This window comes from Dasypus novemcinctus, chromosome 12 (assembly GCF_030445035.2).
Source record: "Dasypus novemcinctus isolate mDasNov1 chromosome 12, mDasNov1.1.hap2, whole genome shotgun sequence".
NCBI classification, from domain to species: domain Eukaryota; kingdom Metazoa; phylum Chordata; class Mammalia; order Cingulata; family Dasypodidae; genus Dasypus; species Dasypus novemcinctus.
The window spans coordinates 2,061,420-2,073,785 of record NC_080684.1 but is presented as its reverse complement, the minus strand read 5'-3'; the positions used below and the strand labels follow the sequence as shown (position 1 = coordinate 2,073,785).

Below are 12,366 nucleotides of genomic sequence, written 5' to 3'. Positions count from 1 at the left end.
ATATATAAATGATATAAAGATGATAATCATTGGATGGTTAGGGGAAAAATACTTTGTTTATTAGTAATATTTTGACAATGCTCTTTAATCATTAGTCAAAAAGGTTTAAAAACAATGCTAGTTATTGGTGGTAGGGTGAGATGATATATATGTTTATTTGATGTTATGTATGTTTGTTTCCTAAGTTCAGAACTATTACACATTTTTCTTTTTATTTCTCTACCCTCCCCACCCCAGTTGTCGGCTCTCTGTGTCTATTCACTGTGTGTTCTTCTGTGACTGCTTCTATCCTTGTGAGCAGCAGCGGGAATCTGCATTTCTTTTTGTTGCGTTCGTGTGTACTGCAACATTCTTGTGCAGTCTGCACTTTCTTTCGCGCTCAGTGGCTCTCCTTACAGGGCGCACTCCTCGCGCATGAGGCTCCCCTTCGCAGGGGACACCCCTGCGTGGCAGGGCACTCCTTGCACGCATCAGCACTGCACATGGGCCAGGTCCACACGGGTCAAGGAGGCCCTGGGTTTGAACTGCAGAGCCCCCATGTGGTAGGTGGATGCCCTATCTGTTGGGCCAAGTCCCCTTCCCCTATTATAAATTTATTGTTGATGTATGTTTATGTACGAATGTTATGTTTCTACTTTTTAAAAATTCAACAACAGTGTCCCGTGGTGCCTTCTGTGTGTTCTGTAAAATATCTCGTAAATTTCCAAAATTGCCATTGTTGTTTTTACATCTTCCAGATCTTTTCAACCACATGGATCCACATATGCTGACCATGCATTTGCCATATGTTCTCTAGGAATTTCTCCTTGATGAAAAGCAACCATTTTGGTGGATTGGATTCAATTCCAGGCAACTCAAATACTGTGGTTTTGAAATCATCTACTTTTTTCCCCTCAAAGCTGAGTGATTCCATAATATGTACTCTCTTAGCTTGCTCTTGAAGCCCCCTGCAATTAGAGAAAATAAAACTCTGTGAGAGTCATGCCGTACAGTGTTTGCTCAGATCTTGGTGAATTTAGAAAACCAAATCTTGGTGATTTTAGAAATAGCACTAAATTCAAAGACCGAAGAAAATTTTGTAGGGTACCTACATGAGCTGTTCCTGTCCATTTGGTGGCAATTACGAGTGCCTTAATTCAAAGAGGAAAAATTGCTTCATAGGAAAAGGCTCCCTACCATACAGCTTATAAGCTGAGGCTGCTTGTTTTATCAGGTGTCCTTTATTAGGAATCCCCTCTTCGATATGTCTCCTCCCCCAGAATGGCAGCTGGCATCTGTAGTGTACATGGTCGTGTTTTCTTGTCTGTACTCAATTGAACAAGAATGAATGCAAGAAAGGAACATATCTATTTTAGAGAAAAACAGGTGACTTTATCTTGGCCTTAGATATGGCCCTTGATCTACCCTGTCAGTCAGAAGCTCCTCTAACATGTTCTCCAAGGGACCTGGGAGACAAAGATACTGTCACCTTGCTCAGGGAACTTGACTTGACTAGAACAAGGAAGGGGCTAGAGGGTATGGAAGCTCTTGGTTAACAAGCAATGTATCAGCGCTCTTATTTATTCACATTCTAGCACGTATTCTTTTCCTTTCATGGTTTTATTTTGGCTATTGTAGTATATAAGTTGTTTTCATTTGAATTTCCCTAATGAATAATGTCTTTGAATAGCTTTTCATGTCATCATTGGTAATTGTTATGTCCTCCGGAGACTTAACTATTCATGTCCTTTGCCCATTTTTAATTGTGTTGCTTTTCTTTCTTTTGTGTTCTGGGTGTTATTTTTAAGTCAGTGTCTTTTTTTTAAAGATTCAGAGATTACACAAAATGTTACATTAAAGAATAGAAGAGGTTCCCATATACCCCACTACCTACCCCCCAACTCCTCCCATATCAACAACGTCTTTCATCAGTGTGGCATATTCATTGCATTTGATGAATACATGTTCAAGCGCTGCTACACAGCATGGATTATCGTTTACATTGTAGTTTACACTGTCTCTCCATCCATTCATTGGGTTATGACAGGATATATAATGTCCCGCATCTGTTCATGCAGTTTCATTCAAGACACATCCAAGTCCTGAAAATGTCCCCCCATCACACGTCTTTTTCCCTCTTCCTGCCTTCAGCAACTCCCATGTCCACCGTCTCCACATCAATGACATAGTTTCTTCCATTGCTAGAGTCACAATAATTTTATAGTAGAATACCAGTAAGTCCATCCTAATTCATATTTTATTCCTCCATCCTGAGGACCCTGGGATGGCGATGTCCATTCCACCTATAAATCGAGATGGGGCTTAGATCCCCCGTGACCAATGGATGGGATTCTCCTGCTTGCAGTTGAAGACTTTCTCAATTCCCTGGTGTGGTGTTTGACCATCCTCACCTCCCTGTTAATTAACCTGGGTAAGTCCAACGAACCAGAGAGTAGGTATTGCAATTCTACTTAGGTTCTGGGCCCAGCTGGCACATGGACAGCCCAGAAATTGAAGTCTCCTGAGCATACACCTATCCCAGCACCAACCTCAGGTTCAGTAAAAGTGACAGAAGAGGGATATCTAGAGAGATCACATCTGAGTCCAACTCCATCACAAGTTCCAGAGTAGGGCCCACTGGCAAGGCAGTGAACTCCAGAGCCATCTGTCATAACTGTAGGACCTAAGTGGGCAAACACTAGTGAGGAAGGATGGCCCAATGATGGGCCCTTGATACTGAGGACTATGATAATGAGCCTGTGTGCATGAAGCTTCAACTGGGCATAGAACTGCAGGGTGCCTAAGAGTTACCTCTGAGAGCCTCCATGTTCCTCAGATTGTTTATGTATGTTCATATATATATATGACATGAAGATAATAATAGGGAGGCTTGGGGGAAAACACTTTGGTTAATAGTAATATTTTGACTATGCTCTTGAATCATTAGTTTAAAAGGTTTGACAAGAATATGTTATTGGTGGTAGGTGAGTCATGGAAGTCCTGTCTGATATTATATATGTTTATTCCTTTCTTTCACAACTATTACAATACACTTACTGTTCATGTGTGTTTGTGTGTGGGTGATGTATTTCAATAAATCAGTTTTTTAAAAAAAGTGCATTGCAGGGAAGGAGCTGTGGCTCAATCAGTTGGGCTCCCACCTGCCATATGGGGGACCCTGGGTTCATGTCCTGGGCCTCCTTGGTAAGGGAGGTTTCCCTGCACATCGCGGAGAGCTGACACAGCAAGATGACACAACAAAGGGAGACATGCAAATATAGAAAAATTGCGCAGCAAATAGAAACAGAGAACACATAGCCAAAAACACGTCAAAAGGGGGGGGTAGGAATTAATAAATAAGTAAGTCTTTTTTTTTAAAAAGTTCAATGTCTTGCCTGACATCTCACTGTTGGCCTATCTCCTCAGACAGTTGCCCTAGTAGCTCAGATAGCAGACTCCCGCCTCTGATTGCTACCCACTTCCTTCGCCAACCGTCCAGAGCTAACCTGATATCTGCCCCCGTCCCTAGTAACTGCTTACAGCAGCCAACCACAAGTCCGCCCATGCTTCCGCCAATCCCCTACCGACCCGTTCACCCCCCCCACCCTCCTCACCTCCTATATAACCCACTGTACTTCTTCAATAAATCGGACTTGCGCACAGACCTGGTCTCCGCGGCTCCTTCCTTCCCCCCGCCGTGCGTCCTCCACACCTGAGAGCCCCCGAGGTTGTCTGCCGTGACCTCGAACCCCGCTGAAGTGCGGCTCTCCTGACCCCTCCAGCTGCCCCCGTCAGGAAGAGATTCCCCCGCACACTGGCGCCCAACATGGGGCCAAAGCAACCCCACCACAGCACAACGTGGGGCCAAAGCAACCCCACCACTGCACCGCTCCGAGGGTAAGGGCCCCGAGAACCTCCGCCGCCTCACTCCATAACCTGGCACCCCCCCTCCTCTCTTCTCACCCCTATCTTTTCACTCTGCATTGCTGCTCCTGAACCTTGGCGACCTCATACGATCCACGGCGGTCTGGGAGAATCGCTGGATGGCTTTCTCCTTCCATGTCGGGGGATTATACCGACCCGCTATGATCAAGAGGCACCAATAAAACTCTCAGGAGCGCGTGCCTGAGCACCTCCACCCTTGCCTTCACCTCTGCTCCTCCCCCCCCCCAACATTGAGAGCCCCGGTATATTAAAAACAAAGGGGGAGATGTGGGAGGAGGGGCACCCGGCTTGCCTCAGTGGCAAACAGTGCGGCAAGAGGTGACACCGCCTCTGCCCACTGGGCCCAGACAAGGTGACCACGCCTGACTAGGCCTTTGCTGCTAACGGCTAGCCGGCACCGCCCTCCCCCTTCCTATCTCCTGCCTAGCCCAGCTCTCACTTCCCCTCCCCCTCCCTTAAACCTAATCTCTTAGTACGCTGTTTGCCCAGCAACAGCTTACAACCACCTATCAGCTTAGTAACAGTGTCAGCCTATCAAGAGTTAGCACATACTCTACTGGCCAACCACTAGCCCAATGCCAGAACATTGCCTTATATGGAAACAGCATTTGCCCTAGCCAGTCAGAACCCGCCACACCACTCCCCAATCCTATAAATCTGCATCCCCTTCCGCAATGGACCAGACTTGTGCCATCAGCCTGTCTCCGCGACTCCTTCCTGGGTCGTGCACCCTCCACGCCTTCGGAGCCCCCGAGAGAAGCCTCAGTGGCCGTACGAAGCTTTCTTCCCCATGCCAGGGACCCCTCAGTCCCACAACGGGACCCCACTCGTCCCTTAACAGGGACCCCGCTCGTCCCACAACAGGACCCCACTCGTCCCGCAACAGGGACCCCACTCGTCCCACAACGGGACCCCACTCGTCCCGCAACAGGGACCCCGCTCGTCCCATAACAGGGACCCCGTTTTGTCCCTCATCTCACAAATTAATAACTTAGAGCTGGATTCACACCTGGGAGTGGAAAATCCAAGGTCAGTGTCCTGTCCATGAAACACAGCTGTTTTGTCAATAAACATCCACTTTATTTTAATCCTTTCCCAATTTTGAATGAATCAGACAAGGGTGTCTAATTTAAGTGTCTCTCAGAAATGGCATAAAGGGCTGTGAGCCAATGTCCATGTCGGCAAAATCTGTGGTAAGTAGACGGGTGTAGTTGTGCACTGGATGGACATGACAGTGATGTAGTGATGGTATTGGGATGGGTGGTGGTCGTCTGTGAGGGCGGTAGGGTGGGGGGTTGCACTGTCCATGGAACTGGGGGGAGTATTGGGGGAGGGAGTAGATGATCGCTGGGGTTTTGCAGTAGAAACTAGAACATTAGGTATGTTCTTTTGGCCTTTGCAGCAGTGGAGTTGTACTGGTTTAGGGTGTTTGATGAGGGAGCGATGCAGGAGCGGGTGCACCTTGGCAGGCTTGTGGGGAGTGTGTGAGTGCTCATCCTGTCATCGTGGGCTGTTTCAGTGTGTGGAGACCCACAATGAATGGGAAGGTGATGGACTCCCATCCTAGGGAGTGCTGCTATGTTCTTAAATAGAAGGGTGGGAGTCTTTAGAGAGAGAAGACAGAGCCTAATAGGTGAGGACAGGCCAGTATGTCAAGCCTTCAATGTTACCATAAGTAATTATGAATCTTGTTCTTCAAGGAGTGAAGCTTGGTGGTTCCCGTGACTCCTGAGGAAAGCGGGAGGAAGAATACAATAGATGGAACATGGGGCATTGGAATATTTTTACTTTATCTTACAATGATGGGTCAGGATGTGTAAGAATTCATCAAAATTTTAAAAAGTGCGTGGTCCAACTTGTAAGCATAATGTGAATCATTGACCACTGTTAGCAGGAATGCTTCAATATTTGTACCTCATCTGTAAGAAATTCACCATCTACATGTAAAATGTAATTAATAGGGGAAACAGGAAAAGGAAGAGGATGTTGGATATATGGGAATGCGCTGTATTCTCTACATGACTTTACTATAACCTAAAACTTCTTTAAGAAGAAAAAATAATACACTGGGGAAAGCAATGGAAAAAATGTCACTTTGCTTACAGGACAGTAAATCTTATAGTGATGAAAGACATAATGGAATTTTTTAAATTTAATTTTTTATTTCAAAATGTAAAAAATTTTTTAACTTTCTTAGTTTTAATAGTTTGATTACTTCATTTTCTTATTAAATGTATTTGGTTATTTTGTTGACTTTGTTTTGAAGAAATTCTGGATCCCAGACAGGTTACAGCTGTGGAAGGGGGGGATCATTGGTGTGGGGTGTCAGTGTTGGGGGATGCATGGGAAGAAGTTCACCTGGGGCATACGTATAAGGCATTTGCATGAGGTGAAATATTCATGGGGTGTTGTCACGGTGTGTGGAGATTGACACAATAAACAATAGAATATAGAATTCCCATCCTGGGGAGCTCTGCCACATTCCCTAATGGATAGCAAGAATCCCCCAAGTACAGGGACAGTGACTATTGAAGGAGGATGGACCATTGATGGACCCTTGATATTGATGACTATACTTAGCAATCTTTACTTTTGAAATTGAAACTTATCCTAGTATTATAGGCTGCCTAAGGGATATCACCTGAGAACCTCCTTGTTGCTCAAGTGTGTCCTCTAAGCCATGTCAGCATAGAAATGCACTATGTTGCCCCTGGCATGGGACATGACTCCCAGGGATGAGGCTCCCTGGCAAGAAGGGGCTGCTACCAGGCACCTAGTAGTTCAACTTGAAAAAGTCATTGAAGAAAAGGCGGAAAGGGTAAATGCAAATGAGTTTATGTGGATAAGAGTTCAAAGTGTGCCTGGAAAGGGTGTTGGAGGAAATAATGGCTGAAAACTTCCCAAATCTACTGAGAGAGATGGATGGTACATGTCCAGGAAGCACAAGGCACCCCAAACACCATAAATCCCAACAGGCCCACCAAGACATATACTTGTCAAATTATCCAATGCTCATGAGAAAGAGAAAATTCTAAAAGCAGCAAGAGAAAAGAGAACCATCACATACAAGGGAGGCTCCATAAGATGAAGTGCTGATTTCTCCTCTTAAACCATGGAGGCAAGAAGGCAGTGGTATGATATAGTCAAGGTACTACAATAAATTTCCAACCAAGAATTCTCTACCCAACTAAGCTAGCATTCAAAAATGATGGAGAGTTCAAAATATTCACAGATAAACAGAAATTAAAAGAGTATGGCAATAAGAACTCTGTCCTTCAAGAAATACTAAAGGGAGTTGTGCAGGAAGAGAGAAAAAAACAGGAGAGGCAGAGTTGGAGGAGGGTGTAAGAGCAACAAAAAAGACAAAAAGAGACGGAAATAAAGCAACAAAATATGACAAACACAAGTCCAAACAAAATATGGCTAACATAAATATAGTTCCTTGCAAGTACTGACACTGAATGTCAGTGGATTAAACACACCTGTCAAAAGATTCAGACTGGAAGATTGGATAAGGAAATATGACCCACGTATGTGCTGTCTACAAGAAACACATCTTAGACCCAGGAATTCAAGGAGTTTTAAAGTAAATGGCTGGAAAACAATCTTACATGCAAACAATAACCAAAAAAAGGCAGGAGTTGCCACCTTAATATCAGACAAAATAGGCTTGAAAGGTGAAACATTTTGAGAGACAAAGATGGATACTACATATTAGTGAAAGGAACAATCTGTCAAGAAGAACGAACAATCATAAATATTTATGCTTCTAACAAGGGTGCCTCCAAATATGTGAGGCCAACACTGGTAAAACTAAGTGAAAGAATAGATGCCTCTCAAATCATAATGGGAGACTTTAATACACCACTATCACCTTAGGACAGAATATCTCAAAAGAGAATCAATAAAGAAAGAAAGAATTTGGACAGTATATTAGAGGAGCTGAACCTATTAGACATATACAGATCATTACACCCAAATACAGCAGTATATACATTTTTCTCAAGTGCATGTGGATCATTCTCCAAGATAGACCATACGCTAGCCCACAAAGAAAGGCTCAATAAATTCAGAAAGATTGAAATCATACAAAATAATGTCTCTGACCACAGTGGAGCGAAGCTGGAAATCTGCAAGGGCCAGAGGCCCAGATTTCACACCAAGATATGGAAATTAAACAGCACACTCTTAGAAAAACAGTGGGTCAAAGAGGAAATCTCATAAGAACTTACTAAGTACCTTGAAACTAATGAAAATGATAACAGAACATACCAAAACTTATGGGACGCAGCAAAAACAGTACTGAGAGGGAAATTTATAGCCATAAATTCATACATTAAAAAAAAAAAACAAAAATTGAAGAACCAACGGTACATTTAGAGGAATTAGTTAAAAAAAACAACAAAGTAACCCCACAGGAAGAAGAAAGAAAGAAAGAAAAAAAGATAAGAGAAGAACTAAATGAAATAGAAAATAAAATACATTTGAAAAGATAAATAAAACCAAGAGCTGGTTCTTTGCGATCAATAAAATTGACAAACCCTTAGACCAACAAAGAAAAAAAGAGAGAAGATGCAAATACACAAAATAAGAAATGAGAAACGAGATATAACCACTGACCCCACAGAAATTATGACTATCATAAGAGGATACTTGGAAAAACTATATTTCTACAAAAATGACAATTCAAAGGAAATGGACAAATTCCTAGAAAGAAATAAGCAGCCTGTATTGATGAAAGAAGAAATTGACGATCTCAACAAACCAATCACAAGTAAAGAGATAGAATCAGTCATTAAAAATCTCCCAACTAAGAAGGGTCCAGGGACATATGGCTTTACAGGTGAATTCTACAAAACATTCCAGAAAGAACTAACCCAGTCTTGCTGTAACTCTTCCAAAAAATTGAAACAGAAGGAACATTACCTAACTCATTCTATAATGCCAACATTACCCTAGTACCTAAGCTAAACAAAGACACTACAAGAAAGGAAAATTACAGATCAATTTCTCTAATGAACCTAGACGCAAAAATTCTCAACAAAATACTTGCTAACCGTATTCAAGAACAAATTAAATGAATTATACACCGTGACCAAGTAGGATTTATTCCAGGTATGCAAGGATGGTTCAACATAAGAAAATCAATCAATGTAATATACCATAAAAACAGATTGAAGGAAAAAATCACATGATTATATCTATAGATGCAGAAAAAGCATTTGACAAAATACAGTACACTTTCTTGATGAAAACACTGCAAGGAAATTTTCTGGAAATGATAAAGAATATATATGAAAAACCCACAGCCAACTCGTTTACAATGGTGAAATCCTAAAATCTGTCCTTTTAAGATAGGAACAAGACAAGGATGCCCACTATCATCTCTTCTATTTACATTGTTTTAGAAGTACTTGCTTGAGCACTGAGTCAAGAACCAGATATAAAAAGCATTAAAATTGGAAAGGAAAAAGTCAAAATTTCATTATTTGTGGATGACATGATCCTATACATAGAAAACCCTGAGAGGTCTACAACAAAGCTTCTAGAACTCATAAATGAGTTTAGTAAAGTCCCAGGTTATGAGATCAATGCAAAAACATCCATAGCATTTCTGTACACCAATAACGAACATGCTTAGGAGGAAATCAAGAAACAAATACCATTGACAATAGTCAATTAAAAAATCAAACACCTAGGAATAAATTTAACTAAAGATGTAAAAAACTTATACACAGAGAACTACACAAGACTGTTCAGGGAATTCAAAGAAGACCTAAATAAATGGAATAATATTCCCTGTTCATGGATAGGAAGACTAAATATTATTATGATGTCTATCCTATGAAAACTGATCTACACATTCAAGGCAATCCCAATAAAAATGAACACAGCATTCTTTAAGGAACTAGAAAAACTAGCTATGAAATTTATTTGGAAAGGAAAGAGGGCCTGAATTGCCAATGACATATTGAAAAAGAAAAACGAAATTGGAAGAATCACATTACCTGACTTCAAAACATACTACAAAGCTACAGTAGTGAAAACAGCATGGTATTGGCACAAGGAGAAACACACAGATCAATGGAACTGAATTGAGAGTTCTAATATAGATCCTCATATATATAGTCATATAATATTCGATAAAGTTACCAAACCCTCTCAAGCTGGAGAGAATGGCCTATTCAACAAATGGTGCCTGGAGAACTGGATATCCATATGCAAAAGAATGAAAAAGGATTACCAACTCACACCTTATACAAAAATCAATTCAAGATGGATCAAAGACCTAGATATGAGACCCAAGACCATAAAGACTTTGGAAAGCAGTTTTGGGAAGCATCTCCTGGACCTTGTAATAGGAAATGGCTTCATGAACTTCACAACGAAAGCACGAGCAGCAAAAGAACAAATAGATAAACGGGACTTCCTCAAAATTGAAGCCTTCTGCCCCTCAAAGGAGTTTGTCAAGAAAGTGAAGAAGGACAACCACCACACCATGGAGCCTAGAGTGCCTACAACTGAAAGCAGGAGGATTGCATCCAGTAACCATGTGAAATCTGAGCCTCCTCTTGACATAGAGGTGCAACGGACACAACCAATCCAAGGACCTCAGAGAAAAGGTGGCATTGGAGTGGGAAAAGTGGACATGGTGGCTGATGGGTATGGGGAATGGCCGGAAGAGATGAGATGTGGAGGCGCCTTTGGGACTTGGAGTTGCCCTGGATGGTGCTTCAGGGGCAGTCACTGGACATTGTTAATCCTCCCAGGGCTCACTGGATGGAATGGGGGAGAGTGTGGGCCATGATGTGGACCAATGACCATGAGGTGCAGAGATACCCAGAGATGTACTTACCAATGCAATGGAAGTGTCATGATGATGGGAGTGAGTGTTGCTGGGGGGGGAGGGGTGCGGTGGGGGTGGTGGGGTCGAATGGGACCTCATATTTCTTTAATGTAATATTTTTACAAAATCAATTAAAAAAAAAAAAGAAAGTGAAAAGAGGGCCTACAGAATAGGAGAAAATTTTTGGTAACCATATATCTGATTAGGAGACTTATAACCTGCATATTTAAAGAACTCCTATATCTTGAAAATAGAAAGACAAAGAACCCATTTTAAAAATGGGAAAAAGATTAAAGAGACATTTCTTCAAAAATATATACAAATGGATAAAAAGCACATGAAAAAATGCTCCAAATCTCTAGGTATTACAGAAATGAAAATCTAACTACAATGAGATACCATTTTCCCATAAGATTGGCAGCTATGAAAAAAACAGAAGACTACAAGTGCTGGAGAGGATATGGAGGAATGGGAACACTCATCCACTGCTCCCGGGAATGCACAAGGATCCAGCCATTCTGGAGAACAGTTTGGCGGTTTCTCAAAAAACTAGATATAGACTTGCCATATGACCCATCAATTCCACTGCTGGGTATATACCCAGTAGGACTGAAAACAAGGACACAAACCAATATATACATACCAATGTTCATAGCAGCATTGTTCACTATTGCCAGAAGTTGGAATCAACCCAAATGCCCATCAACAGATGAATGGATAAATAAAATGTGGTATATACATACAATGGACTCATCTTTAACAACGAATACACTACAAAAACACGTGATAATATGGATGAATCTCGAGAACCTCATGTTGAGTGAAGCAACCCAGGCATTGAAGGACAAATACTACCTGACCTCAATGATATGAAAGAAGTAAACCAAGCTGCCTCAGAGAGGTAAAGACTGGATGATAAGCTGAAAGGAAATGGGGGGAAGAGGGGTTGGTAGAGGAAAGATGTAAGCTGACACTTACATGGGTGAAATCTATGATAAGCTGGAGGTACAAGGAAGGGATAAAATGGGGAGAAAGGTTTACCTTTGCATGGGGCTGTGCAGGCTTGAAGGGGGCTAGGGATGGGAGGATTGGTAATATTGCCTAAGAAATTGAGGGGAGGGTTGGGGACATAAGAACATAGGAGATTGTCAGGTATGTGGCTGAGAGTATAATGCTGTGAAACCTGTTTAGGATGCTTAAACAGGATAATCCGACATAGGACAGGCTCCTAGGGAATGTGAGTGCTCATTTTGCCATAGGGGGTTATATCATTGGATAGAGACCCATATAATGAGAGTGAAGGTATACCCACATCCTGGGGAGGACTGATGTTCTCAAATAGAGGGAATTGTATCTCTCGAGAGAAATGGTGGCTCCCAATGTATTAAGGGCAGTTGTGCATGTCAAGCCCTCAACACTGTTGCAAATATCTCTGAACATGGCCCTTGGAACAATGAAGATTGACCTTCACTGTGGGCCCTAAGGGGAGCGGGAGAGAGGTATTGAATAGATGGAATCAATGTAACTGTGTGGGCAGTAGATGTGTTCCACAGGAGTACGTAAGGATGGATATAAGACATGTGAAATTACACCAA

The 12,366-nt window shown here is 42.1% G+C and overlaps 1 long non-coding RNA gene across 3 annotated transcripts in view; it reads left to right on the top strand.

Annotated features, from left to right (window-relative positions):
* The window catches only part of LOC131280542 (uncharacterized), an 88,163-nt gene that overhangs the window by 49,924 nt on the left and 25,873 nt on the right, over positions 1 to 12,366 (top strand). The window contains exon 4 of one of the 3 annotated variants that reach the window (XR_011650193.1): positions 738 to 984. The exons of the other annotated variants lie outside the window; for them this stretch is intronic. This is a non-coding gene — a long non-coding RNA (uncharacterized lncRNA). Of the gene's footprint in view, positions 1 to 737; positions 985 to 12,366 lie in introns of those variants that run through there. 3 annotated transcript variants of the gene reach the window in all.